At 40.5% G+C, this 26,674-nt stretch overlaps 1 pseudogene; it reads right to left on the bottom strand.

The window, feature by feature from the left end:
- LOC149197078 (putative flavin-containing monooxygenase 1) overlaps positions 1 to 23,072 on the bottom strand; it is a 73,058-nt pseudogene extending 49,986 nt beyond the window's left edge.
- Positions 23,073 to 26,674: the final 3,602 nt, after the last annotated feature.

The raw sequence follows: 26,674 nt of genomic DNA, 5'->3' as shown, positions 1-26,674 counted from the left end.
CACAATAGTAACAATATGGCCACTACATGGGTACATCAATATAATAAGTGGGTTGTACTAATAACAATAAGGGGTTACACTAGTAGTATAGGGGCCTAACATGCCCCTCTCCTTCAAAAAAATGTTGTCCTAAACTCTTGAGTAGTTCTGGATACTTCTGCATAAAATTCTCATCCTCCCATGTGGAATCTTTAGCAGATAAGTTCTTCCACTTGATAAGATACTCTGAAATTGATCGATTTCGTAGCTGTCGAGTTCTTGTTTCTGTGACTGCTTCCGGTTCCAATATAATTTTTCCTTCCTCGTCAAGTTCTGGCAATATTGCTTGAACTGGGAGCTTGTCGCCTATAACCTTCTTTAAACATGAAACATGGAAAACTAGGTGCAATCGAGAAGCTGTAGGAAGCTCCAATTTGTATGCCATAGTACCAATCTTTTCCAACACCTTATACGGACCATAATACTTTGGTGATAATTTATTATCCTTCTTAGTTTGCTTGAGGGACATTTGCTTATATGGTTGTAGCCGTAGGAATACCCAATCACCTACATCAAAACATTTTTCACTACGATGTTGATCTACCTGTTGTTTCGTTTGATTTTGCACCGAAGTGGCGTTATCCTTTAAAATTTGGAGAACTTGTTTTTGATGCTCGATGTGATCTTTCACTGCTTGAACCTTTTTCTTCTTGATATGTCCTTCTATCTCTATAGTTTGAGGAGTGATAATTTCTTCCAATCCTTTACAAGATATGGTTGGATTCATTTCTTGATGCTCGATGTGATCTTTCACTTCTTGAACATTTTTCTTCTTGATATGTCCTTCTATCTTGATAGTTTGAGGAGTGGTAATTTCAACCAATGAATTACAAGATATGATTGGATACATTTCTTCTTTATCGATGTGATCTTTCACTTCATGCACCTTTTTCTTCTTGATATGTCCTTCTATCTTGAGAGTTTGAGGAGTGGTAATTCTTGCCAATGCTTTACAAGATATGCTCTGATTCATTTCTTCTTTCTCTGGGGTGGGGTCCTGGCGTATATCTTCTTCTTTTGATGTTTCTTGATCCTTTTCTTCCTCATCTTCATATTCTATGTAAAATAATTTCTTCTCAACACACTTATGACCTTTAGTGCATTTGCTATCACAATTGTAACAAAGCCCTTTTTCTCTTTTTTCTTCCAAATGTTGTGGTGTAACCCTTGTAGGTTGTGGAAGGCTAGGAGAAACAAAACTTCCATATTTATAGTTGTGAGGGGTATGCTTCCTGGTTTCCATAATTTTGCTTTCCACTATGTCACAAAGCCCTTTTACTCTTTCCAATTGTTGTGGTATCGCTCTAAAGAAGGTGTTGCTCTTTGTATCCTCATAATGTGCTATCATTTCCTTCGTGAAAATTGACCACGTAACAAGTTGTTTACGAGAACAAAGCCCTTTATACCATAAAAATTGATCCGGTTCTAAATATGAATATGCAATACATACCTTTTGTAACAGTGGTACACCATGTAGATCAAAATATTGCTCCATTTGAAGTATCCAATTTACTGGCTCCTTACCATAAAACTTCCTCATCTTGCTTTTTCTTGATTTTAGGAGCTTGATCTTGAAACGACTGTAACTCTGTACTTTCTGATCTTTAACTTTTGAAATTGTAACCTGTAGTAGCCCTCTGTGTCCTCTTTACAATGCCACTAGTCTGATCCAAATTGGATTCTCCAAGAAAGAGTTATGGACAATCTCCCAAGATGACCTGATTATAAACCTTTCCAGAAGAGCGAACTTGTATGAAATGCCACGTGTCACTTTTTTGACCTTTGGCTCTAAAAAATATCTAAAAGAAACTACAGCCCATCCTCTTTCTGTACCTTCTTACGAAATTTCAATCTGATGCTCAGAGAGAAAGTTATGACGATTTCCCCAGGTCACCTGTTTGGAATGTAATTCAGGAGTGTGCAAAAAGACCAACTTCCTCATATCTTATCTCCGCAAATATAGTGCGAACAGCTCTGAAATTCGGATCAGAGGTTCAGTGCGATTTCTTCTCAAATGGATTTTTTTGCAACTTCTGAAACATCGCAGAAAAAAATTTATAGCGAAAATGCCATGATGACCTGTTTGGAGCAGCGAAACCCTAGAATTCAAAGCTCTGATACCAAATGTTATGAAACTAGCTCAAGAAAAAGATAGAAAAGATAGATCAACGCCTTAAAATTCAGCCTCTTCGAGGGGGCAACCTCCTTTACATTACATAAATGAACAATTCTTGGATGATACAAATGAAAATACCTCCTTTCTATATATAGGAGTCTAAGGGATCATAACATAATCAGAGCCGACATAACAATAATAATGTAAGGGCACAATAATAACAATAGTGGGCTTCTATGGGGCACAAGAGTAATAATATGGGCACTACATGGGTACATCAATATAATAAGTGGGTTGTACTAATAATAATAAGGGGTTACACTAGTAGTATAGGGGCCTAACATGCCCCTCTCCTTCAAAAAGCGTTGTCCTCAATGCTTGAGTAGTTCTTGATGCTTCCGTATAAAATTCTTGTCCTCCCATGTGGAATATTCAGCAGGTAAGTTCTTCCACTTGATGAGATACTCTGAAATTGATCGATTTCGTAGCTGTTGGATTCTTGTTTCTGTGACTACTCCAGGTTCCAATATGATTTTTCCTTCCTCTTCAATTTCTGGAAATATTGTTTGCATTGGAATCTTTTGCAACTTTTGAATGAGTGGCCATACTTCTTTGTCCTTCTTCCATTCATCCCTTGCTTCTTTTATCCAATCTGGTTGGATAATAGAAATAGCACAAAACGATGCTTCCGCATCCTCATCCTTGAAGAGTCTTCCCATTCGGTAAGGTTGCCATTTTTTAAGTGCACGTAGTATTGCCAACATTTCCTTCTCATAAATAGCTTTCTTTAGATGTAGCAGTAAAAATACCCAATCAACTACATCAAAACATTTTTCACTATGACGTTGATCTACCTGTTGTTTCATTTGATTTTGCACCAAAGTGGCGTTATCCTTTAAAAGTTAGAGAACTTGTTGTTGATGCTCGATGGGATCTTTCACTGCTTGAACCTTTTTCTTCTTGATATGTCCTTCTACCTTTAGAGTTTGAGGAGTGGTAATTTCTTCCAATCCTTTACAAGATATGGTCAGATTCATTTCTTGACGCTCGATGTGATCTTTCACTTCTTGAACATTTTTCTTCTTGATATGTCCTTCTATCTTGATAGTTTGAGGAGTGGTAATTCCGACCAATGAATTACAAGATATGGTTGGATTCATTTCTTCTTTCTTGATGTGATCTTTCACTTCTTTCACCTTTTTCTTCTTGATATTTCCTTCTATCTTGAGAGTTTGAGGAGTGGTCATTCTTGCTAATAGTTTACAAGATATGGTCTGATTCATTTCTTCTTTCTCTGGGGTTGAGTCCTGGCATATATTCTCTTCTTTTGATGTTTCTTGATCATTTTCTTCCTCCTCTTCATACTCTATGTAAAATAATTTCTTCTTAGCACACTTATGACCTTTTGTGCATTTGCTATCACAATTGTAACAAAGCCCTTTTTCTCTTTTTTCTTCCAATTGTTGTGGCATAACCCTTGTAGATTGTGGAAGGCTAGGAGAAACAACACTTCCATCTTTATAGTTGTGAGGGGTAGACTTCCTTGTTGCCATAATTTTACTTTCCAATATGTCACAAAGCCCTTTTACTCTTTCCAATTGTTGTGGTGTTGCTCTAAAGAAGGTGTTGCTCTTTGTATCCTCATAATGTGCTATCATTTCCTCCATGAGAATTGACCACGTAACAAGTTTTTTACGAGAACAAAGCCCTTTATACCATAAAAATTGATCCGGTTCTAAATATTAAGATGCAATACATACCTTTTGTAACACTGGTACACCATGTCATTCAAAATATTGCTCCATCTGAAGTATCCAATTTACCGGATCCTTGCCATCAAGCTTCCTCATATTGTTTTTTCTTGATTTTAGGAGCTCGTAGTAGCCCTCTGTGTCCTCTTTCCAATGCCACAAGTCTGACCCAAATTGGATTCTCCAAGGAAGAGTTATGCGAAATCTCTCACAGTGACTTGATTATAGACTAGTTCAGTAGAGCGAACTTTTACGACGTGCCACGAGTCACTGTTTCGACCTTTGGATCTGAAACATTTATACAAGAAACTACAGTCTGTCCTCTTTCTATACCTTCTTACGAAATTTCAATTTGATCCCTAGAGAGAAATTTATGAATATTTCCCCAGGTCACCGGTTTGGAATGTAATTCAGGAGTCTGCAAAAAGACCAACTTCCTCAGATCATATCTCCGCAAATATAGCACGAAAAGCTCTGAAATTTGGACTTGAGGTTTAGCGCAATTTCTTCTCAAATGGGTTTTTTTTGCAACTTCTGAAACATCGTAGAAAACAAGTTATAGCAAAAATTCCACGATGATCTGTTTAGAGCAGCGAAACCCTAGAATCCAAAGCTCTAATACCAAATGTTATGAAACCAGCTCAAGAAAAGATAGAAAAGATAGATCAACGCCTTAGAATTCAGACTCTTCGAGGGGGAAACCTCCTTTACATTACATAAATGAACAATTCTTGGATGATACAAATGAAAAGACCTCCTTTCTATATATAGGAGTCTAAGGGGTCATAACATAATCAAAGCCGACATAACAATAATAATGTAAGGGCACAATAATAACATTAGTGGGCTTCTATGGGGCACAATAGTAACAATATGGGCACTACATGGGTACATCAATATAATAAGTGGGTTGTACTAATAACAATAAGGAGTTACACTAGTAGTATAGGGGCCTAACATTTGTGGTCCTTAAAAGAGCCCAGAACGTATTCCTACTTCTACAGTAGCAACTTATGCAGGAAAATATTTTGTTTCTTCCCATTTTGAATCTCCTCTCACAAGGAAGACAACATATTTTCTCAGTGGTCAGCCTGAAAAGGAAATCCTCATCAATCCTATTCAAGAACCAGAATTTCAAACGATTAATTCCGCACAATCTATAGTTTACAAAGGCCCCATTTCCTTTTGGTCCAGAATGACTCATGAAGAGGGGACTAGTAACACAGATGGATATGATGAGAAGGAAGAAGAACTGGTCACATTCGAATTCATTATTAGGGAGGTTGGTGGAACTACTCAAATGAAGAATATTCCTCCCTCAGCCTTGCCTAACTTTCATGGGGTTCCTAGTGAAGATCCTGATGCCTTTTTGTTCGAGTTTGATGTGTTATGCAGGAGCTATGATTATTCTTCCAATGCTTAGAAGTTGAAGTTGTTTCCAGCAACATTGAAGGGTGCGGCTCTCAGGTTGTTTATGGGGTTGGCTTCAAACTCCATTACAACTTGGGATGAAATGAAAAAGGTATTCTTGAAGTAATATTAATATTATTGCAAGACTAGGGACCTCAAAGAAGAAATTTTTTGCATGACTCAAAAGGAAGGGGGGAGTCTTGAGAACTTGGTGGAGAGATTTTATTATAATCTATAGATATCCAAGATGAATCAACTAAGAAAGGATACTAAAATAACTTCTCATAGAAATCAGACTAGAATCTCTAGAGATTTTTAACTTAATGGGAGGAGGTGACATATCAAAGTTTGGCTATGATGAGGTATGTGAGATATGTCAACAATATTCAAGAGGAAATTCTAAAGTTGGAGAAGGAATAAGAGATACTTCTTACATGCTTGTCAAGTGGGTTGCTAGAGCTAGAGTAACTAGAGCTGAAACAAGTAATTTATTTGAAAATTTTAGAACTGATATTCTTAGCACATTATCTTCTCAATTATATGTTTTGTAGGCTAAGAAGAATCAGGAAAAACAAGAGGAACTAGAGAAAACCCTGACCATGTTTTGTTTGAAATGGAGGAAGAAGCATGCCTTGAGGGAATGTCTTGTAGATAGTATAGAGGTATGCCGAATTTGTGAAGCTAAGCATTCCACTTATCAATGCCCTTCACTTCCTGAAATTAAAGAATCATATCTAGAAAATCAAGGAGTTGTCGATGCACTTTATGTAATGGAACCTCAAAGACCATGGAATCCACGTGCTACAGGTATGTCTCAGTTGCATTATCAAGTTCCTTATACTCAAAATCAGGTGTGGAATATTCCGATGCCCTGGCAATCTTGGCCTCCACAACAACCTTGGTAGGGGAACTTTTCTTACCCTACCACAGAATTTTCGTTCTCAAAAATTTTATCCACTGCAACCCACACAACAGTAAATGATTCAACCTCAACCCACACAATAGTAAATGATTCAGTTCCCTGCCCCACCAAATCAACCTCATCTGATGCAACTTCCTACCCAGCCAGTGTCTAACCCCAATAATAAAACCATCCAATCCACTCACAACATTGGATTGGTCACTTATCCCACTTTTCCTACCTACTGTATTGCACCACAGTTGCTGCAGGAAATTTTTGTTCCTGTGTTACAAGAATTTCCTGTGTCGTTGTAGGAAATCCAACTTAGATCCGGAAAAGTGGTGACTCAGCCTGAAAGAATTGAAGAGATTATGGAGGAAGATACTCTAGAAATGCCTGAAGTTGAAACCACACCTGAACCAGCAGAACAACCTACTTCAAGGCCACAAGAACCTTCCTCATCCCATACAATCCAGCCTCCTTTTCCAAAGAGGTTGGAAATGAAACTAAAACAACCCGAGTTTGATCTTGTGTCTGAACTGAGAAATGTATGCATTAAGATCCCATTGCTGCAAGCAATTAAATATATCTTGATCTATGCCAAAACAATAAGGGAGCTATGTACCAAGAGACCAGGAAGACAAAAGAGAGAACTCTCTACAATTCAAGTAGGTGGAAAGCTTGCAAGTTTAATGTCTACCAGATTTGTTACCAAAAAATATGCAGACCCTGGAATCTCTGTGGTCACCACCTTTATCAATGGACAACCTATAAAGAACACTTTAATTAATTTGGGTGCATCCATTAATGTGATGACTATGGAAACCTTATCTCGAATAGGAACCTTTGACTTATTTCCTACTCCTACCATGTTAGAGCTAGCAAATAGGTCTAAGGTAAAGCCAGAGTGGGTATTAGAAGGCATTGTCACCTCATTACCCAAAACTAACTTAGGAGGGAATCCTTTGATCTTGGGGAGACCGTGGTTAGCCACGATAGATGCTTATATAGGGTTTAGGTCCGGAAGCATGACCATCACTCATGGGGCTAAAACAAAGCACATTAATTTGTATCCCCTTGCTCAACCTCTCTTAAGATCAGAAAATACACATTGGTTTGAAGAAGAAGAGCATGATTCATAATGTACCCGACCAATTTTGACAATATCCTAAGCAATGATCCTTAAAGAAAATTCAAAAGAGAATTTAATAAATTATTGTATTTCTAATCATGTTTTTTCACAGCAAGAAGAAGGGTAGTCTAGTCATAATTTAGATTTCATTACTAATCTGCAGGATTTTCATGAGCATAGTACATCATCCGAATTACATTCGGCGCTATTATCTGCATTTCCTACATATTCCATGACTGAATGGGGGAGTAATGTAGTTGAGATATTTCCTCAAAAAACTTTGAATATTAATTTTGTCTTAACCCCTAAACAGGAAAAATAGTTAATTCAAGCACTGAAAAACTTTTCAAACACTTTTGCTTGGGAATACACATATATGATAGGAATTCACCCAGACACATGCATTCATCATACTTATATAGAAGAGAAATCTAGGCCTGTGAGACATCCACAAAGGAGGATGAAGCCCGCTTTAAGGTAAATTGTGAAAGATGAATTGTAGAAATTGTTAAATGTAGGGTTCATCTATCCTATCTCGAATATCCAGTGGATATCACGTTGGTTATTGTCCCAAAAAAGAATGGTAAATGGCGAGTGTGTGTGGATTACAGGGAACTAAATAAGGCTACCTTGAAAGATCACTTTCCCTTGCCTTTTAGACCAAGTACTGGACACTTTAGCAGGAAAAAAATATTTTTCCTTCCTAGATGGGTTTAGTGGGTACAATCAGATTAGGATCACTCCAGAAGACCAGGAAAAGACTACATTCACATGTCCCTAGGTCACCTATGCATATAAGTTATTACCATTTATTCTATGCAACGCACCAACCACATTCCAGCGAGCGGTCATTGGTATTTTTCTGATCTTTTGCATGATTATGTAGAGGTTTATATGGATGACTTTATAGGTATTGGTGATACTTTTGAAGAGGCTTTACATAATCTTGAGAAAGTTTTTCAGAGATGTAGAGAAACTCTTCTCTCATTAACTAGAGAAACTCTTCCCTTATTATTTGAGGGTTGACAACCCTTTGACTTGACTCATTACAATTCGCGCTCTATGCACTTCGCAGAGCCTTTACAATACCATTACCCAAAATTGTGGGCTTTAAGCCCAAAAATCGTTACACGGGGAATCTACTGCCCAACAAGCCACCAACAAAAACATCGTGACTCGCCCTAGAGTCACCGCGCTGGTGTGGCAATCTTTGCTCGGAGTGTTGGCATTATGACTCAGGTTTGGTGCTATGGCACAGGTGTTGTCCTTGATGGAAACTCACTCAAGTGGAAAATATCTGTTCAAGCTCTCAAAATAATAGAAAATGTGATACCCGCAGGTGAGCCTAACAAAAGTTGTAGACCCGCAGGTGCCCCGAACAAGAAGTGCGGGCATACCCGCAGGTTTTCTGAACAAAAGGTGTGGGCGGCAAATTCACTCACTTCAATGCAGAGAAGCGTGCGCATGTGGGAATTTTTATGATTGATCCATGGTATTTAGTCTGACGTGTTTGATCCTATGGTTTTGGTCCGTGGTATAGCATCTAAAATATTGAACCCCGGTTTTGGGTCCCTTGTATTGGCTTTCTATGGTTTTGATCCATGGTTTGTGTAAGGGCTTGCCTATAAAAAGGAAAGGAGATCATTTGGCTAGGCACTTATGTGTTGAATATCTTAAGAGGAACAAGATCTGAAATAATTGTAATCGGTTGGTGAGTTAGAGTTGAACCTGAGCATGAGAAGACAGATCAATTGAGGGGTCGTGATCTCTTTGGCACATGATCAGATCTGTGGATTTGACAGTCTGTGGCACATTGGAGGACTGATAATTTGGCTCTATTCGGAGGTCCGCAGGCGATCCACAGCGCAGGTGTGGTGGTATGTAGCTCAGTGACAAGATCAGGTGCGGAGGTACGCAGTCCAGTAGAAGGCGCAGGTGCGGAGGTGCGCAGTCCAGCAGAAGCCGCAGGTGCGAAGGTGCGCAGTCCAGCAAAAGCTGCAGGTGTAGAGGTGCACAGTCCAACAGACGGATCAGGTGCGGAGATCCGCAGTCCAGTAAACGGCGTAGGTGCGGAGGTACGCAGTCTAGCAGACAGATCAGGTGCGGAGATCCACAATCTAGTAAACAGCGTAGGTGCGGAGGTGCGCAGTTTAGCAGACGAATCAGGTGCGGAGGTGCGCTGTCGAGTAGACAGAGCAGGTGCGGAGCTACGCAGGCTAGACACAGAAGAACTGTGGATATTCACAGGTTTCTATTGGTGAAGTTGCGGACTTTTCTTGAAATATTTGTTGGCTGCCTTTTGTCTATTGCTGCTGAATTCTGGGTTTAGATTACTGGTATTGCTTGTCTGGTTACTGCATTCTAAGAGGCTCATTAGTTGATTGTAAAAGGAGATTGGTTGATTCACATGTACTTGATGATTATTTGATGTTCATGGATCCAGTCTGAAAATTAATGAAACGTGGTCCTTGGAAGAAAAGAAGTAGGTCAGCACCTACGTACTAGTAGCTCAGCTAGTACAAGAGCTAAGGGGGTTGTAGCTCCCTTCCAGGAGAGACTGGAAAACGAGAGAGGGTTGTAGCTCTCTGCAGGTTGCAGCCTGCGTACTAGTAAAGGATTGCACCAGTACAGAATCATTGTAAAAGAAGTTTCTAGTTGAAAGAAGATAGAGACACATTACAGTAGGTGGTTTTCACCCACATTGGGTTTCCACCTTATATATGGTGTTCTTTGGTGCGACTATCTGTTTTTCTTGTTCCTGTTCATTATTATATGGTACTGACATTCAAATTAATGGTCAGCATCTCAAGAATAAATTAAATTATAAATCTAGAGGGGATATAGAAAAGAATTTGATAATACTGATTCAGCCCCCCTCAGTATTATTTCCAACAATTGGTATCAGAGCAGGTCCTTCAGAAGAAGCTTGATCGCTTGAAGGAAGATCTATCATCATGAGCAACTACGAGAGAGAAGCATTGATCAGGCCACTGATTTTTGATGGGACAAACTTCGTATATTGGAAGGTAAGAGTCACTGCCTATCTTCAATCTTTTGGTACAGAAGTTTGGGATATCATAGATACAGGGCACACTTTTCCGTCAGCAACACCTACAGATCCGGCTGGTAAGAAGCAATATGAAACAAATTCAAAGGCTGTCAATACTCTGTTAGGATGTCTATCTCAATCAGAATTCGTCAAGGTTATGCAGTATAAATCCGCAAAATAAATATGGGACAAGATTATTCTAAGCTATGAAGGAGATGAACAGGTAAAACGAGCAAAACTTCAAACCCTCAGAATTCAGTATGAAAATCTCAGAATGCACAATGATGAAAGTGTCGCTAACTATTTCCTTCGTGTATATGAGATTGTTAATTGTATGAAAAACTTGGGTGAAGAAGTAAAAGAGGTTTTTGTGGTTGAAAAGGTTCTAAGATCCTTGTCCCCTAAATTTGAATCTAAAGTTTCTGCAATAGAAGAGAAAGAGAATCTACGAAACCTCACTATGTCACAGCTGCATGGAATTCTGACCACTTACGAAATGAGGAAAGGAGGACCATCAGACAGAAGAGAAGCTGCATTCAAGGCTTCAGGCAAAGGAGATTACTATGAGTCAGGACATCTATCAGAAGAAGACAAAGAATCAAATTTTGTCAAGAACCTTCAACGGGGTGCTGGAAGATTCAGAGGTAAGTTACCTTTCAAATGCTTTGCTTGTGGAAGAGTCGGTCACTATGCTGCAAAGTGTCCTCATAAAGATAAGCTTGATAAAGGTAAGGAACCTGTCAGATGGAACAAGAAACAGAATGTAAATAAGAAAAGTTATTACACTCATGAAGACAGTGATGGACTTTCAAATAGTGACGAAGATGAACAAGGTAACAATTATAGACTCTTAATGGCTTTTGAAGATGATGATTTCATGGATGCTATAGATGAATAAGGTTTGTATGAAGATATTTCTAAACTCAAAATTTTTTTAGAAGAGAAAAATATGATTATTGATACTCTGCAATTCTAGCTAGCTGAAAAAAGAAAAACTTCATGAAAAGTTAGAATGTGAAATTGTTGGTCTTAGAAAAGAGATTGAGAAAACAAAAGCTCTTAATCTTAAATTTGTTAAAGGATCTGAAACTCTGGATGAGATTATCAATGTGCAGCGTTCTCCACTAATCAAGACAGGTCTGGGATATAATGAAGAAGCATCTCAAGCATCCACCTCCAAAATTTATCTTGATGCAGCAAGGAGGAGCGAGCAAAGGCCTAATAGAAATCATCAGGTAAATCAGGGATAGTTTACCTCAAGAATGAACAAATACTATCAGGTAAATCGGGGGAAATCTACTTTAAGGACAAATAGAAGCTACAACCAGCCTCAGGTAAAACCTTCTCAATTTGCCTCAAGAATGGATGTCAATAGAAACTACAATCATTTGGCTGGTAGATTTGATAATCACAGGAGTTTCTTCAATGGCCAATGTTTCTCTTGTCATAACTTTGGCCACAAAGTAGCTCAATGTGTTTCCTATAAGACAATCATGACTAGAGAAGCTCAAAAACAAAGGAGCATGACTGGGATCTTGAAAAGAACCTACAATAAGTTTTCTGCTCTTGAAAATGAAATAGAATGCTCTATTTGTAACAACTTCAGTCATGAAGATTCTGAATGCAGGAGTAGGTTTCGACAGACAACTCAGAAGGAGCAAGCCTCAAGTGTCAAAACATGGAGAATGAAGGAACCACAACCAGAGAGATGTGGTATAGCTTTATATGCAGAAGGGAAAGAGAATCAATGGTACATTGACAGTGGCTGTTCGAAACACATGACAAGTTATAAGGAAAAACTCCAGTCATATAGTGCCTTAGAGAAGGAGAAGAAGGTTTCTTTTGGAAATGACACCCCTGCGCTCATAAAAGGTAAAGGTTTTGTTCAGTTGAAAGAAAAGGTCAAAGCTCGAAATGTTATGTATGTTGATGGGTTAAAGCATAATTTGTTGAGTGTCAGTCAGATGTGTGATCAAGGAACGGAGGTAATATTTCGATCAAATGGATGTAGTGTTCGTGATCTTGATACAGGAAAAACAGTGATCAAAGGCATAAGGACTCCAAATAATTTATACATATTCAAAGAAGGACAACATCAATGCTATCTAAGAAAGAACGATGAACACTGGTTATGGCACAGAAGATTGGGGAATCTTAGCATCTCACAGATAAGGAAAGCATGTAAATACCAGGTAGTTTGTGGTCTTCCAGACATCAGAATTCCAGACAATACAAATTGCAAATCATGTCAATTTGGTAAGAAAACCAGAACTAACTTCCCTGAGAAGGAAGGATCAGCTAGCAGGCCACTTGAACTTGTCCATACTGATGTATCTGGCCCATCTAGGAAAAGGTCACCTCGAGGAGAAGAATATTTCATATTATTCATTGACGACTTTTCCAGGATGTGTTGGATAGGACTTATGAAGCACAAAGACGAAGCCTTTGAAAAGTTCAAATCATTCAAAGCCTTGGTGGAGAACAAATCAGATCACAAAATCAAATGCCTCAGGTCTGATAGAGGTGGGGAGTTTACCTCGAATGAATTTTTCGACTTTTGTGAAGAACATGGAATAAGAAGGGAATTCTCTACAGCTAGGACTCCTCAGCAAAATGGAGTGGTGGAGAGGATGAACAGAACGGTTCAACAAATGGCTTGTGCTATGCTTGATGAGTCTGGAACTCCCGCAACCTTCTGGGGTGAAGCCGCATTTGCTGCAGTTGTTATTCTCAACAAGACAAATATTCGGGTGAACAACACTCAAACTCCTCATGAGCTCTGGTATGGTGAGACTCCTTCAGTAAAACATTTCAAAATTTTTGGAAGCAAATGCTATATTAAAAATAATGATGAAAATCTTGGCAAGTTTGAACCTAGAGCAGATGAAGGCATTCTCCTTGGTTATTCTCCTCACAGCAAAGCATACAAATGTTACAATAAAAGGCTTGGAAGAATTGTCGACAACATTGATGTAGTGGTGGATGAAAAAGAAAACACTCCCAGGCAGGTAAGATCTGAAGACTTTGAAGATGATGAGGACTATCCATCAACATCAAATTAGATTCATAATGAAGAAGAAACCCATGAGGCACTAGAGGAACAGATAAGGATAGAAGAAAAGACTCCATCCAGGTATGTTCAAAAGAATCATCCAGAATCTCAAATTTTGGGGCAAAAGGAGGCAGGCATACAAACAAGAAGAACAATTGCAGAAGCTTCAAGCTATTTGGCATTACTTTCCTCCACTGAACCACAAAATGTAAGAGAGGCATGCAAAGATGAATGCTGGGTCAAGGCAATGGATGAAGAACTTGAATAGATTGAAAGGAATAACACTTGGGAATTGGTTCCTAGACCAAAAGATAAGAATGTCATAGGGACAAAGTGGATTTTCAAAATTAAACTAAATGAAAATGGAGATGTGGTTAGAAACAAGGAAAGACTTGTTTGTAAAGGATATGCGCAACAAGAGGGCATAGACTTTGAAGAAACCTTTGCACTAGTTGCTAGACTTGAGGCTATAAGAATGTTTCTTGCTCTCTCTAGCTTTCAAAATTTCAAAGTATTGCAGATGGACGTAAAATCTGCCTTTCTAAATGGAGACTTGAATGAAGAAGTGTACATTGAACAACCAGATGGGTTCATCCTTGGAAATGATCCAAATCTTGTATGCAGGCTCAAAAAGGCTCTCTATGGTCTTAAACAGGCTCCTAGGGCATGGTATTATCGGTTGGATAAATATCTTCATCAACAAGGTTTTATAAAAGGATCAACTGACAGCAATCTATATATAAAGGTTGATAATGAAAAGTTTCTAATACTATTTGTATATGTAGATGATATCATCTTTGGTAGCAATGAGGAAGACATGAGTCAAAAGTTTGCCTTGGTGATGCAAAAGGAGTTTGAAATGTCCATGCTTGGTGAGCTCACATATTTCCTTGGTTTGCAAGTCCAACAAAATAAAGACGGTATTTTTCTATCACAAACCAAGTATCTCAAGCAGATCTTGAAGAAATATGGGATGGAGGATTCGAAACCAGTATGTACCCCTATGGTGACAGGATGCAGCCTCAGCGCGAATGATGAGTTGGCAGCAGTACATCAACCAACCTATAGATCCATGATTGGAAGTCTGCTTTATTTGACAGGTACCCGACCAGACATCATGCATGCAATGGGAATTGTTGGAAGATTTTAGGCAAATCCAAAGGAAACTCATCTTCAGGCAGTTAAGAGAATCTTCAAGTACCTTCAAGGAACTCAAAACTATGGCTTATGGTATCCTAAGGATACATATGTCACACTTCATGCTTATACAGATGCAGATTGGGCCGGAAGCATGGATGACAGGAAAAGCACTAGTGGTGGTGCATTCTTCATGGGTCCTAGATTAGTATCTTGGTTCAGCAAGAAACAAAGCTCTATTGCATTATCTACAGCTGAAGCAGAATATGTAGCTGCTGCATCTTGCTGCACACAACTCCTTTGGATGATGCAAACATTGCAAGACATGCAAATCACTTGTACTCCACCTATCTCCATCTTCTGTGATAATACAAGTGTAATCAATATTTCAAAGAATCCTGTCATGCATTCAAAGACCAAGCACATACCAATCAAGTATCATTTTCTTCGGGAATAAGTGCTTGAACAAAAGGTCAAGTTGGAGTATGTTCCCTCTAAGGAACAAGTTGCTGATATACTCACCAAACCGCTGCCTCGCGAGACCTTTGAATACCTCAGGCAAAAGCTAGGGGTAGTTGATACATCATCTTGCTATTGAATCTTGTCTGTTTCAGAGATTGTTGGTTGTACGTGAGTTTCATATGGGGTATACGCATACATTCACTGGTTTATGGATTGGTCAAAGACCGAATGGTACAGGTTCAGGGGGAGCATAGATTATTCTAATAATGCATTGTTGGAATTATTGTTGAAGATCTTGGAGGAGCATGTACAGAAGGAGTACATGGATGCTACTCTGGATATTGCTGCTAATGTTTTGTCTCCATGTCTTATATTTCTTTTGTTGTAACGGCCTATGTCTGGGATGAATGATGTAATGTATTTGGTTGTCATATGTAAATTTCTGATGTAACCCCACTTGGTTGGATGATGAATGTATGTATAGAATCTTTTGGTGATAGGAAGGTCATTTGGTGTATGGTGGTTTATGGTTCTTCTTGAAGAAAATTTCTTTTGCAGATCTGGTCTACAGTCAGGGGGAGCACTATCAGCACAGCAGAACAGAGTTTTCAGCATGTTCTCAGGGGGAGCATAACCCTTTGCCCTTGATGACAAAGGGGGAGAATGACTTTGAGGATCTTGGGGTTGCCATCAAGTCCAAAGGGGGAGATTGTTGGCATTATGACTCAGGTTTGGTCTTATGGCACAGGCATTGTCCTTGATGGCAACTCATTCAAGTGGAAAATCTCTGTTCAAGCTCTCAAAATAATAGAAAATGTGATACCCGCAGGTGAGCCTAACAAAAGCTGCGAACCCGCAGGTGCCCCGAACAAGAAGTGTGGGCATACCCGCAGGTATCTGAACAAAAGGTGCGGGCATCAAATTCACTCACTTCAATGCAGAGAAGAGCGCGCATGTGGGAATTTTTATGATTGATCCATGGTATTTAGTCCGACGTGTTTGATCCTATGGTTTTGGTCCATAGTATAGCATCTAAAATATTGAACCCCTGTTTTGGGTCCCTTGTATTGGCTTTTTATGGTTTTGATCCATGGTTTGTGTAAGGGCTTGCCTATAAAAAGGAAAGGAGATCATTTGGCTAGGAACTTATGTGTTGAATATCTTAAGAGGAATAAGATCTGAAATAATTGTAATCGGTTGGTGAGTTAGAGTTGAACATGAGCATGAGAAGACAAATCAATTAAGGGGTCGTGATCTCTTTGGCGCATGATCAGATCTGTGGATCTGACAGTCTGTGGCACAATGGAGGACTGATAATTTGGCTCTATTCGAAGGTCCGCAGGCGATCCATAGCGCAGGTGTGGTGGTACGCAGCTCAGCGACAAGATCAAGTGCGGAGGTATGAAGTCCAGTAGAAGGGACAGGTGCGGAGGTGCGCAGTCCAGCAGAAGCCGCAGGTGCCGATTACTGGTATTGCTTGTCTGGTTACTGCATTCTGAGAGGCTCATTAGTTGATTGTAAAATGAGATTGGTTGATTCACATGTACTTGATGATTATTTGATGTTCATGGATCCAGTCTGAAAATTAATGAAACGTGGTCCTTGGAAGAAAAGAAGTAGGTCAGCACCTACGTACTAGTAGCTCAGCTAGTAGAAGAGCTAAGGGGGTTGTAGCTCCCTTCCAGGAGAGACTGGAAAACGAGAGAGGGTTGTAGCTCTCTGCAGGTTGCAGCCTACGTACTGGTAAAGGACTGCACCAATATAGAATCATTGTAAAAGAAGTTTCTAATTGAAAGAAGATAGAGACACATTGCAGCAGGTGGTTTTCACCCACATTGGGTTTCCACCTTATATCTGGTGTTCTTTGGTGTGACTGTCTGTTTTTCTTGTTCCTGTTCATTATTATATGGTACTGACATTCAAATTAATGGTCCACATTTAAAGAATAAATTAAATTATAAATCTAGAGGGAATATAGAAAAGAATTTGATAATACTGATTCACCCCCCCCTCTCAGTATTATTTCCAACACAGAGTCTATCCAGCAACTTCTGTGCTTTGCGGACGTCTGCCACACATTCCTCTATTGTCTGCTGAATCAATTGTGCACAACTCTCTGATGCATCATTGTCAGAGGCACCCTCTTACCTTTTTGCATATGTATCCTGCATCTGGGCCAACTTCCCCTCAATTGTGGTAGTGACTGTGAGTGCTTCCTCAAGACAAGGCTGAATGCATTGTTTAAGTGATCAGGAGCTCAAGTTTGAGCTAGGGAAAAAGCTCAAAACTGAAAGTGTTCAAAATTACTTTCAACGTGAATGACTAAATAGGCCTCGTCGAAATGAACCTGTAGCCATGAACGGTACTCAAATCCGACATTGTATGGAGGAGTTATCGCATTTTGAAAATTCCCAATAACTTGCAAAATTTGAATTTAAACTATATATATATATATATATATATTCTGAGGAATATTCCCCAAAATATTCGCAGGAATATTCTATTTTGATGGCCAATTAAAGGATGCCATGTGGCTTGCCAGGAGGCCGCCACGTGGCCCTTCGAATGCAAGTTTGTTTCGGAAAAATTTTATGGAGCTCGTAGGAATTGAACCCGGTTGGGGTGGCCGCCATCCCACAGGCCCGACCGGTCTGCCTAACATTGGTTCTTAACAACCATGGGGCTTAATACATATTTGAAGTTTAATGAACGTTAATTTTGGGCAGAAAAGGGGTCGGCCCCCTAACCATATAACTCGGGGCTTGGAACCACACCCTATACCCGACAGTTACAATTTGGTGCGACAGTTAAGGGATCAACCAGTCACATGCATGTGGTAACCGCCAGCGGTTATGGTCGAGATGGCAGTCAATTTGGTGGAGTCTACCAATTTAGGTGCGATGGCCAAAAATAGTGGAGTTAACTACCAGTTAGCCAAGTTTAGTGGAGATTTTCAGGGGCAAACTGGAGAAAAATTGAATGAGCCATAACTTTGGCTAGGAGAGGCCTTTTGATGCGATTTTGTTTTTTGATTTTGGCTATTCTGAGCATTCCAGAGCCATTGGGACAGGTTTCACAGCCAGCAGAGGTCATCTTTAGGTACTTTTGCAGCGAAGAAGTTCCAGGAGCCACTAGGGCCTAGGCAGTGTTGGAGTTGTATTGGGTTGTGTGTATCCATTGGAGGTGAAACAATAGTCATTTTTTACTATTTCCTGTGTTCTGAATTCATTTTCACAGCTGGTTTTGCCTATTTAGGCTTTTTATTCATTGTATAACCATTTTTAGCATCTAATCAAAGCAAGGACATGCCCATTTGGGAGCCTTGGACCCAGCAGATGTAGCCCAGGAGGGGTGAACTGCTTCATCAGTTGTTGTGTTATATGTGGTGAACTTTTCTTGCTGTGTTTTTCAGATCTGATATGTTAAACAGGAAAATGAAATAACCCTCCTTCACACTAAAGGCTCAGAAAATTAACCAAAAACACTTTGTTTCATTTGCAAGACATCTGTAATAGTTTGCACCTGTAATTTAATGGAAATGAATACCTTGCGCAGAAAAAACAAGTAGTTTCATTTTCATATCAAGTTGGTATCAGAGCCAAGTTATTGTTTCTGTGAATCTGTGAGCGATAATATAAACTATAGACAGAGTCTGAAGCAAGCCAGGAAGCCTTCGAAACACTTTTGTTATACAATTGTGAAGTAGATAAAAGTTCCTTCAGTCAATCTCTGGTTTAGTTTATATTTTGAGTATTAGTTGCAAAAGGTGTTAAAACAGTGTAAGAGATTGACTATTTTATGGGTTGCAAAATGGTTAATTGTATGAGTTTGCTTGAGTTGAAAGGATAGCTGATGTTAGCTAAGTCTTGGAAAGGGTTGAAGACTATTTTACTTATCCCAAATTACCTCAAGATTATATTTGGAAAAACAAACCATTTGATTAGTGTTTGCTACAAAAGCTATTGGAGTTTGTGTTTTATGGCTACTTGAATAAGAATGTAGCTGTAAAGACATTTGGTTAAAGCTTGTCATTTGTTTGAAAGCTTTGAGAAATTTGCTTTGAAGTTCCTTTTGATAATTTTACCATTTACATAATGCCAACTACATCCACAAGTGAAGTTTCCTCCTTCACCAAGTTCTTCAATGATGACATGAAGAATGAGTTCATTAAGGTGACGGACATGGTGTAGATTCTCATTGAGGATCAAAGAGAAAGTGTTAGGCTTCATGCACAATTGTTAGCTATGAAGGAAGAGAAGGAAACAATTCTCCAAAGACTGCATGACATGGAGAAACAACTCCTTCAAGCTCAAGAAGCTTTGTCCAAGAAAATGCCTGAGCATGAGGTAAATCATTCAAACTTGTCTTCAATTTCCTCAATTGAAAAGTGTGTTGGTTCTTTTGAAAAGCATACAAGGGGTATATGTTCCAAATTAATGTTTAAGATGGGATATCATGAAGGCAAAGGTTTGGGCAAGCATGCACAAGGCATGGTTGACCCTATTTGGGTGGTGGAGTGTCCCAAGAATGTTGGTCTTGGATATGAATAGTTTAATGGCGAAGAATTCAAATCCTTGAATGCATGTGATGAAAATTTAAAGAGAACCATTATCCCAAGTTCTCAAATGAATATATGTCAATATTGTTTTAAGGATGATTTTCATTGTTTGAAGCCATCATTGCAGCAAGTAGAGGGTAAACATGTCGCTTATGGTGAACATGCAAATGTAAACAGTTTTCAAGACAAGAACAGTGATGAAAGGTTGAAAAAGAAAGCTGTCTCCTCTACCAGTTCATCATCTCTCGAAGACAAAAAGGATGGCATTCCATGCAGAAAAAGAGGTATAATTATTCACATGATCAATTTGATTATGTTTTAGCAAAGAATGATTATTTTTCTTGTTCAAATGAAAGGAAGTTTTGGTGCACATTTTGTGGTGGATTGAACCATGTTGCTTCAAGATGCTGGTTGAAAAAGAAAGCCCACAGGAAGTAAGATAGGCAAAGAAAACTTTCTTAGAAAGTGCTTAAGAATTGCACATTTTGTCAAAAGTAGGGACATAATGTCTCTCATTGTTGGACCTTGCATCCAACTCATCGTCCAAAGCACATGCAGCTTGAGGACAAAAAGATTGACGCAAGTGGATCTATGGATTCCATTATCGATGTGGAAGTGAAAGATTCACATGAAGAACTGTTGTTGCAACAAAAGACACCATGGAGTTGGCTTGGTAGGAAGTGGATTAACTTCCTAATGTAGTAAGTCATACTCATTTTGTACATGTAAATTTCAGATTGGTATGCATGTATTTCAGTTGAAAAGTTGATGCAAGATTGCATGTAAAAGCAGTTTCAATTTGAAGGAATTTTTATGTTGTTGCAAAATTTCACCATGGAGGTGTAAAAGATGAGTATGATACTCACTTATATTGCAGAAATGTCTTTTTAGTTCAGCTCTTTGTCACCCACATGTTTTTGGGATGATGTACTTGTTGGTATTTGAAAAGAAGAGTTGAAGTTGCACATGTACATAGAGGTTGTATGTGTAATTAGCGAACTGTATATAGTTCATTGTACATGATACATACACATGTGTTTGTAAAGATGTATCTTGTTGTTTATCGACTTGTGTCGATTGTGTCACACATGTTTGTCGACTTGTGTCGATTGTGTGCACACTTTTTACATTGATGGTTGTGTCAATTGTATAGCACATTTCAGGTCAACTTGTTGTTGATGTTGTATGTTGCACAAGGTGCCTTTGGTGTTGATTGGTGCAGAGAACGAAGTGTTAATGCAAAGCAGTGCAAGATTCCATGAGATGGAAAAGCATGCAAGCAAAGAGGGCACAAATTTCAGCAAGGGTCACTACTGGTTTCAGAATGGAAGATTGGTATGGCGAGAAAACTTGGTCGAGATTCGACACAAGTATATGGCTCATTCAACAAAAATTCGCCATGAGGATAGTTGGCAAGTTAGGAAATTTTTTTAAGGCTGAAGAGAAGAGGATGTTGTTATTCTCTCTGTTTTTTGTATAGTTCAGTTTCAACATTTTAGTGAGCTTTTGGGGTCCAAAAGCTTCTCATTTGGGAGGTGTGATCAGGAGCTCAAGTCTAAGCTAGGGAAAAAGCTCAAAATTGAAAGTGTTCAAAATTACTTACAACCTAAATGACCGGATAGGCCTTGTAGAAATGAACTTGTAACCATGAATGGTACTCAAATCCGACATCGTATGGAGGAGTTATCGCATTTTGAAAATTCCCAATAACTTGAAAAATTTGAATTTAAAATATATATATATATATCTATATATATATGTATATATATATATATATATATATATATATATATATATATATATATATATATATATATATATATATATATATATATATATTCCAAGGAATATTTTATTCCATGGAATATTCCCCAAAATATTTGCAGGAATATTCCATTTTGATGGCCAAATAAAGGATGCCACATGGCCTGCCCAGACGCCGCCACGTGGCCCCTAGAACGCAAGTTTGTTTCTGCAAAATTTTATGGAGCTCGCAGGAATCAACCCTAGGTCGGGTGGCCACCAACCCACAGGCCCGATCGATCCACCTAACATTGGTTCTTAACAACCATCAGGCTCAATACATATTTGAAGTTTAATGAACATTAAGTTTGGACAGAAAAGGGGCCATCCCCTAAGGGCCAGCCCCCTAATCATATAACCGGGGGCTCAGAACTAGACCCTATACCTGACAGTTATGGTTTGGTGCGACGGTTAAGGGATCAACCGCTCACATGCCCGTGGTAACCACCCGCAGTTACGATCTAGATAGCGTTCAGTTTGGCAGAGTGCGCCAATTTAGGCGCAGTGGCCAAAAATAGTGGAGTTAACTGCTAGTTAGCCAAGTTTAGTGGATATTTTCAAGGGAAAACTGGAGAAAATTTGAATGAGCCATAACTTTGGCTATGAGAGGCCTTTTGATGCGATTTTTTTTTTTATTTTAGCTATTCTGAGCATTCCATAGCCATTGGGATAAGTTTCATAGCCAACAAAGGTCATCTTCAGGCACTTTTGTAGTGAAGAAGTTTCAGGAGCTACTAGGGCCTAGGCAGTGTTGGAGCTGTATTAGGTTGTGTGTATCCACTGGAGGTGAAACAATAGTCATTTTTCACTCTTTCCTATGTTCTGAACTCATTTTCACAGCTGGTTTTTCCTATTTAGGCTTTTTATTCACTGTATAACCATTTTTAGCATCTAATCAAAGCAAGGACATGCCCATTTGGGAGCCTTGAACCCAGCAAATGTAGCCTAAGAGGGGTGAACTGCTTCATAAGTTGTTGTGTTATATGTGTGAACTTTTCTTGCTATGTTTTTCAGATATAATATGTTAAATAGGAAAATGAAATAACCCTCCTTCACACTAAAGGCTCAGAAAATTAACCAAAAACACTTTGTTTCATTTGCAAGACATCTATAACAGTTTGCACCTGTAATTTAATGGAAATGAATACCTTCCACAGCAAAAACAAGTAGTTTCATTTTCAAATCATTAAGCCCTGCTTCCTTCTGGCATGCGGTGTCCACCTGTTCTTTCAAAGCATGGGCCTCCCTCAACTTGGCCAATCGCTAAGTAAGGGGGACCATTTGTGTGGTCCCCTAGACATTGTCATAGGCCTACTGCAATTCCCACACTTCTTTCTCTAACTGCTACAACGTTGGGTCCTCCTGTAGTGAAGTGAGCCTGATGAGGGAATTGTCCAACAATCCTGTGCAGTCCTGTACAACATGTTGTATCTCTTTCAACCCCACTTAAATGGCCTGGTGGCGCTACTCTCTGACTTCCGGGGGTGTAGAGGAATATGCCTTCAATTACAGCTCCACGATCTGCAAGTTCAGCTCCAACTGAACCTTCGCAGCCTCCTCCTGGGTCCCGCAGACTCCAACTACCAGTTGATGAATCTTTTCCACAGTGGGGAGTGTCACCGACACGGCTAGCTCCGGGATGCTGCTACAGGCCTCCTCCATTTCCTATTCTAATCCCTTGTTTTGGGCGACCAGGTTGTCACGCTGCAGGCTGAGTTGTTCTAAATTTACCTTGTGCTCACTCAATACTTGGAGAGCGCGGCCCTCTTTGGCGCGAAGCTCAACAGTTACCCCATTATGCAGCTGGTACAGGGTTTCTTTGAGAAGGTTGGCTAAATTCAACCCCCATCCCCACATGTCACCTTCAACTTCTACTAAGACGACGCCTTCCAGTAACACTAAAGAGTTTTTTGTGTGTGCACACAACATCTGTTCAACTTCGGCTACACCTTTCGCAAGGTGCGGTGTCATCCCTCATGGGGGTCACACTTGTAATGCCTGCAAATGCAATCTGAGTGCTCCCAATAGAGTTGTTTTCTCCGTCATCAACTCCTCTAGAGCATCCTTAGTGACAATGCGAACTAGTTCGCTACTGTCAAGAAGGACTCCCTCAGAAGTCTTCATTGTCTTTGTCTTCTTCCGTGTGGCTGGCTTCTCCTGGACACGCAGCCTCTTGAGTAGGGTTGATTGTGTTGTGCGTTCCTCTGCCTCAACCTCTCCATATATGTCCTGCTCTGTGGACATTTCTTGACCTTCCTCGGTCTCTTCGATGGGAGCAGTTGTGGTTTCTGTCATACGCATAGTTGCTACTACCTCAGCCTCCTTCTTCTACATGGCCACTTCCTGTTCCTGGCGCTTCCTTGCCGCCAACATCGCAATGCGCAGCTTGGCTTCCTTCTTCCACTGCTATGCTGCAACTTTTTCTAATTTTTCCAAGTCTGGAGCGTGCCACTCCAAAGACCATGCCACCATTACATCGAATATTGCATCGTCCATTGCAATGAACAGAAGCTTCATCCATGTTTGGGTTGGATCCTTTCACGCCCGAATATATAGATTATGCATATCCTCCTTGAATTCAGCTGTGCTTTGCAAACTGTTGTATACTGTTGGGGACAATCGCATCCTGTGGTTGATCCATGTTCGAATGCGTGCCTCCATGAACACCCAAAACACCTTGATCTCGCGAACCCTTTTCGCGTCTTTCATCGCCCAGAGTGAGGTGTACCTCGCAACTTTGGGTAGGTTCTTCTCAATGTTGGGGAATTGGATGTCCTCCGGCAGCTCCCTCAACCAACAAGATGGATAAGAGCACCCACACGTAGTGGAAGGTCTTACCCTACTCCTAGGCCTCGCTACAATTTGTCAGAAATTTGTCGCAGAGAAACTACACCCAATTGAACTGGACCCCCTCTGCACACTACTCCGCCAACGCGATTATAGATGCTGACACCTCGTCTGCGTGGCACTTCCTCGTGAGCTTTTCGTCCAGCAGCTGGGTTGTGACATGCACCCCTCGGTCCTTGATTCTTGCTATGACATATCCTCGCTTCCTCTTCTCCAGCTTATATTTGGCCTTCATAGCATCTGTGAGGCCCCAAGTCGCTGCTCTTTCCTTTGATGGGCAGCCGAGAAATTTGGTGAATTAAGTTGGCTATGATGGGAATTGGCTCCTCCAGCCAGAGATACCCATCATGTACTAGACATAGTAGCTGTCGGATGACAAAAATTGTGATGGGTGCGCGATGGTAGTGGGTTAGCCACCACAGATGTAGTAACCCAGCCTTCTCCATACCGCATAACCATTTCTGTTGCAATAGTTGCTCCTTAGCCAGCTATGGGAACTTCTCGTTGTCCACAAGGTCCCAGTCTTCGAACTTTATATTAGGCACACATCCCAATGGCAAACCATCAAACCTTATTTCGTTGACAAGAAGCCAGGTATGGAGTGCACTCTTCATGGCCTCCAAGTCCTTCTGTATCTTGGTCGTCCCTTTCCACGGCGCCATGTAGGGGGGTAACTTTATCACCGAAGGTACTTGGGAAACATTTTTTGCCACATCACTCTGTGCTTCAATTTGAGAGATCAGGGCATGAAAATCTTCCTCTTCCTCCTCAATTTCAACAATGACAAATTTTCCCATCTCTGCCATTAACAATTTACTGAATCGTGGGTTCCGTGCTGATACCCAGACTGGCCCTATTTTCTTCTTGTCTTTCTATGGTCGAGGTGTGTGTGGGGACTTGGAAACCTCTGGTGCCATTGCTACCTCTCCAGGCTCCTCCTGGGTCACACGGGGCTATGGGGTTACTTTCGCGAATCACACTCTAGTTCTTGCAGCCGTCTTCTCAGTCGTGTATTGACGGGTGGCCATTTATCTTGGTGCTTACGGCTCTGTATCGGCTCAAATTTCAAACAACCAAGTGTTTCTTCGAGGCTTCCCCAAGGGATTTTATAGTAACGTTTGAATTTGAATTCGCCCATTCCCTCCACTTCTGAGTCATTAATACCTTCTTGGCGGTAGATCATCCCGAATCTAGCTCTTAATTCCTATCTTAATGGCCCGCCGCCCACTCCTTTCTGCCTTAAGTTAGACCTCTTGTCATGAACAGTGACATCAACGGTCACCTCCCAGCCTACCCATGCAGTAGCACAGCCCCTTATGCGCGACCGCGATCCCTGTGACATACTAGCCCTGCGCAGAACCTCCTTTCCGCACAGCTCTCCTGTAGACTTGTTTATAGTCCCGCACCTTCTTTCAACTACTTGGAGCACTGAGACTGTGCTTCCTACAGATAGTCAAGTGGTCGCACCCCTGGTGCGAGGCTTCCATTTTCCTGCTAGCCCAGGTTGTAGGCACCCTTCAAATACCCTTGCGTCCGGTAGTGCGTCACATTCTTCTTTGTATGGCACGCTCCCCTGTTTAGTAAGGTGCAGTCGCAGCCATGATAACAGGGTCGCAACTCTTTCTAATACAGTAGTAGGGCCGACTAGACTTGATCCCATCATGCTTAGTTTCTCGTAGCCTACTTGCATGACTTCGACATCCAGTTCACTGATTTCTTCATCCAGTGTCACACTTCTCTTCCTCAGTCGTGCCCACTCGTCATCGAATTTGCGCAGTTTTAGTCTCCCTCGCCGAATGGCTTCTTGCAACTGCCTAATTTGTTTACCCAAGTCCTCGTGTCTTATCCCAACAATGGGAGCTGTGGTCTAGGGATTTTTTTCTGTCCTCCTGGTTTCCTCACTTCTCGTTATTGTTGGGTCATTTTCACGCTCCAGTTTTTTTCTTATGGTCCTATAGGCCCATCGAACCGTTGGTACGGCCAGGTCCCAATCTGTTTGTCCCACCTGGTAAACTCTATTCATGATTCTGCGTAGCTTTGTGAATGCTCCAACGAGGGGTATTTTTGGCGTGCATCGCTTTTCCTACTGCCGCATTGGGTTCTGATTTTTTATCCTTATCCTTGGATGTTCTTACACAACACATGTATGCACCCATCGACACAGGTGGGTGGGAAAACTGCTTCACCCTGGCTGCGTGGCTCACATTCGATGGTGGGTACTTCCAAACCATAACTGCATCCGTCTTCGGCATTCACACCAGCTCCCAATATTCTTCTGGTGTGTCTTCCACCAACATGCGGGTGTCACACGCAACGCCCATTCCATCGCACTGTACCGCTGCTGTTCTGGTACTACCCTTTCGAATTTATCTAAGAATTCATCCACACCTATCTCCTCATCATATGTTGGCAGTTCC

Source organism: Pinus tabuliformis, chromosome 2_2 (assembly GCF_031772625.1).
Source record: "Pinus tabuliformis cultivar Carrire ecotype Pingquan chromosome 2_2, CPIR1, whole genome shotgun sequence".
Taxonomy (NCBI): domain Eukaryota; kingdom Viridiplantae; phylum Streptophyta; class Pinopsida; order Pinales; family Pinaceae; genus Pinus; species Pinus tabuliformis.
This window is presented reverse-complemented; position numbering and strand designations above follow the sequence as displayed.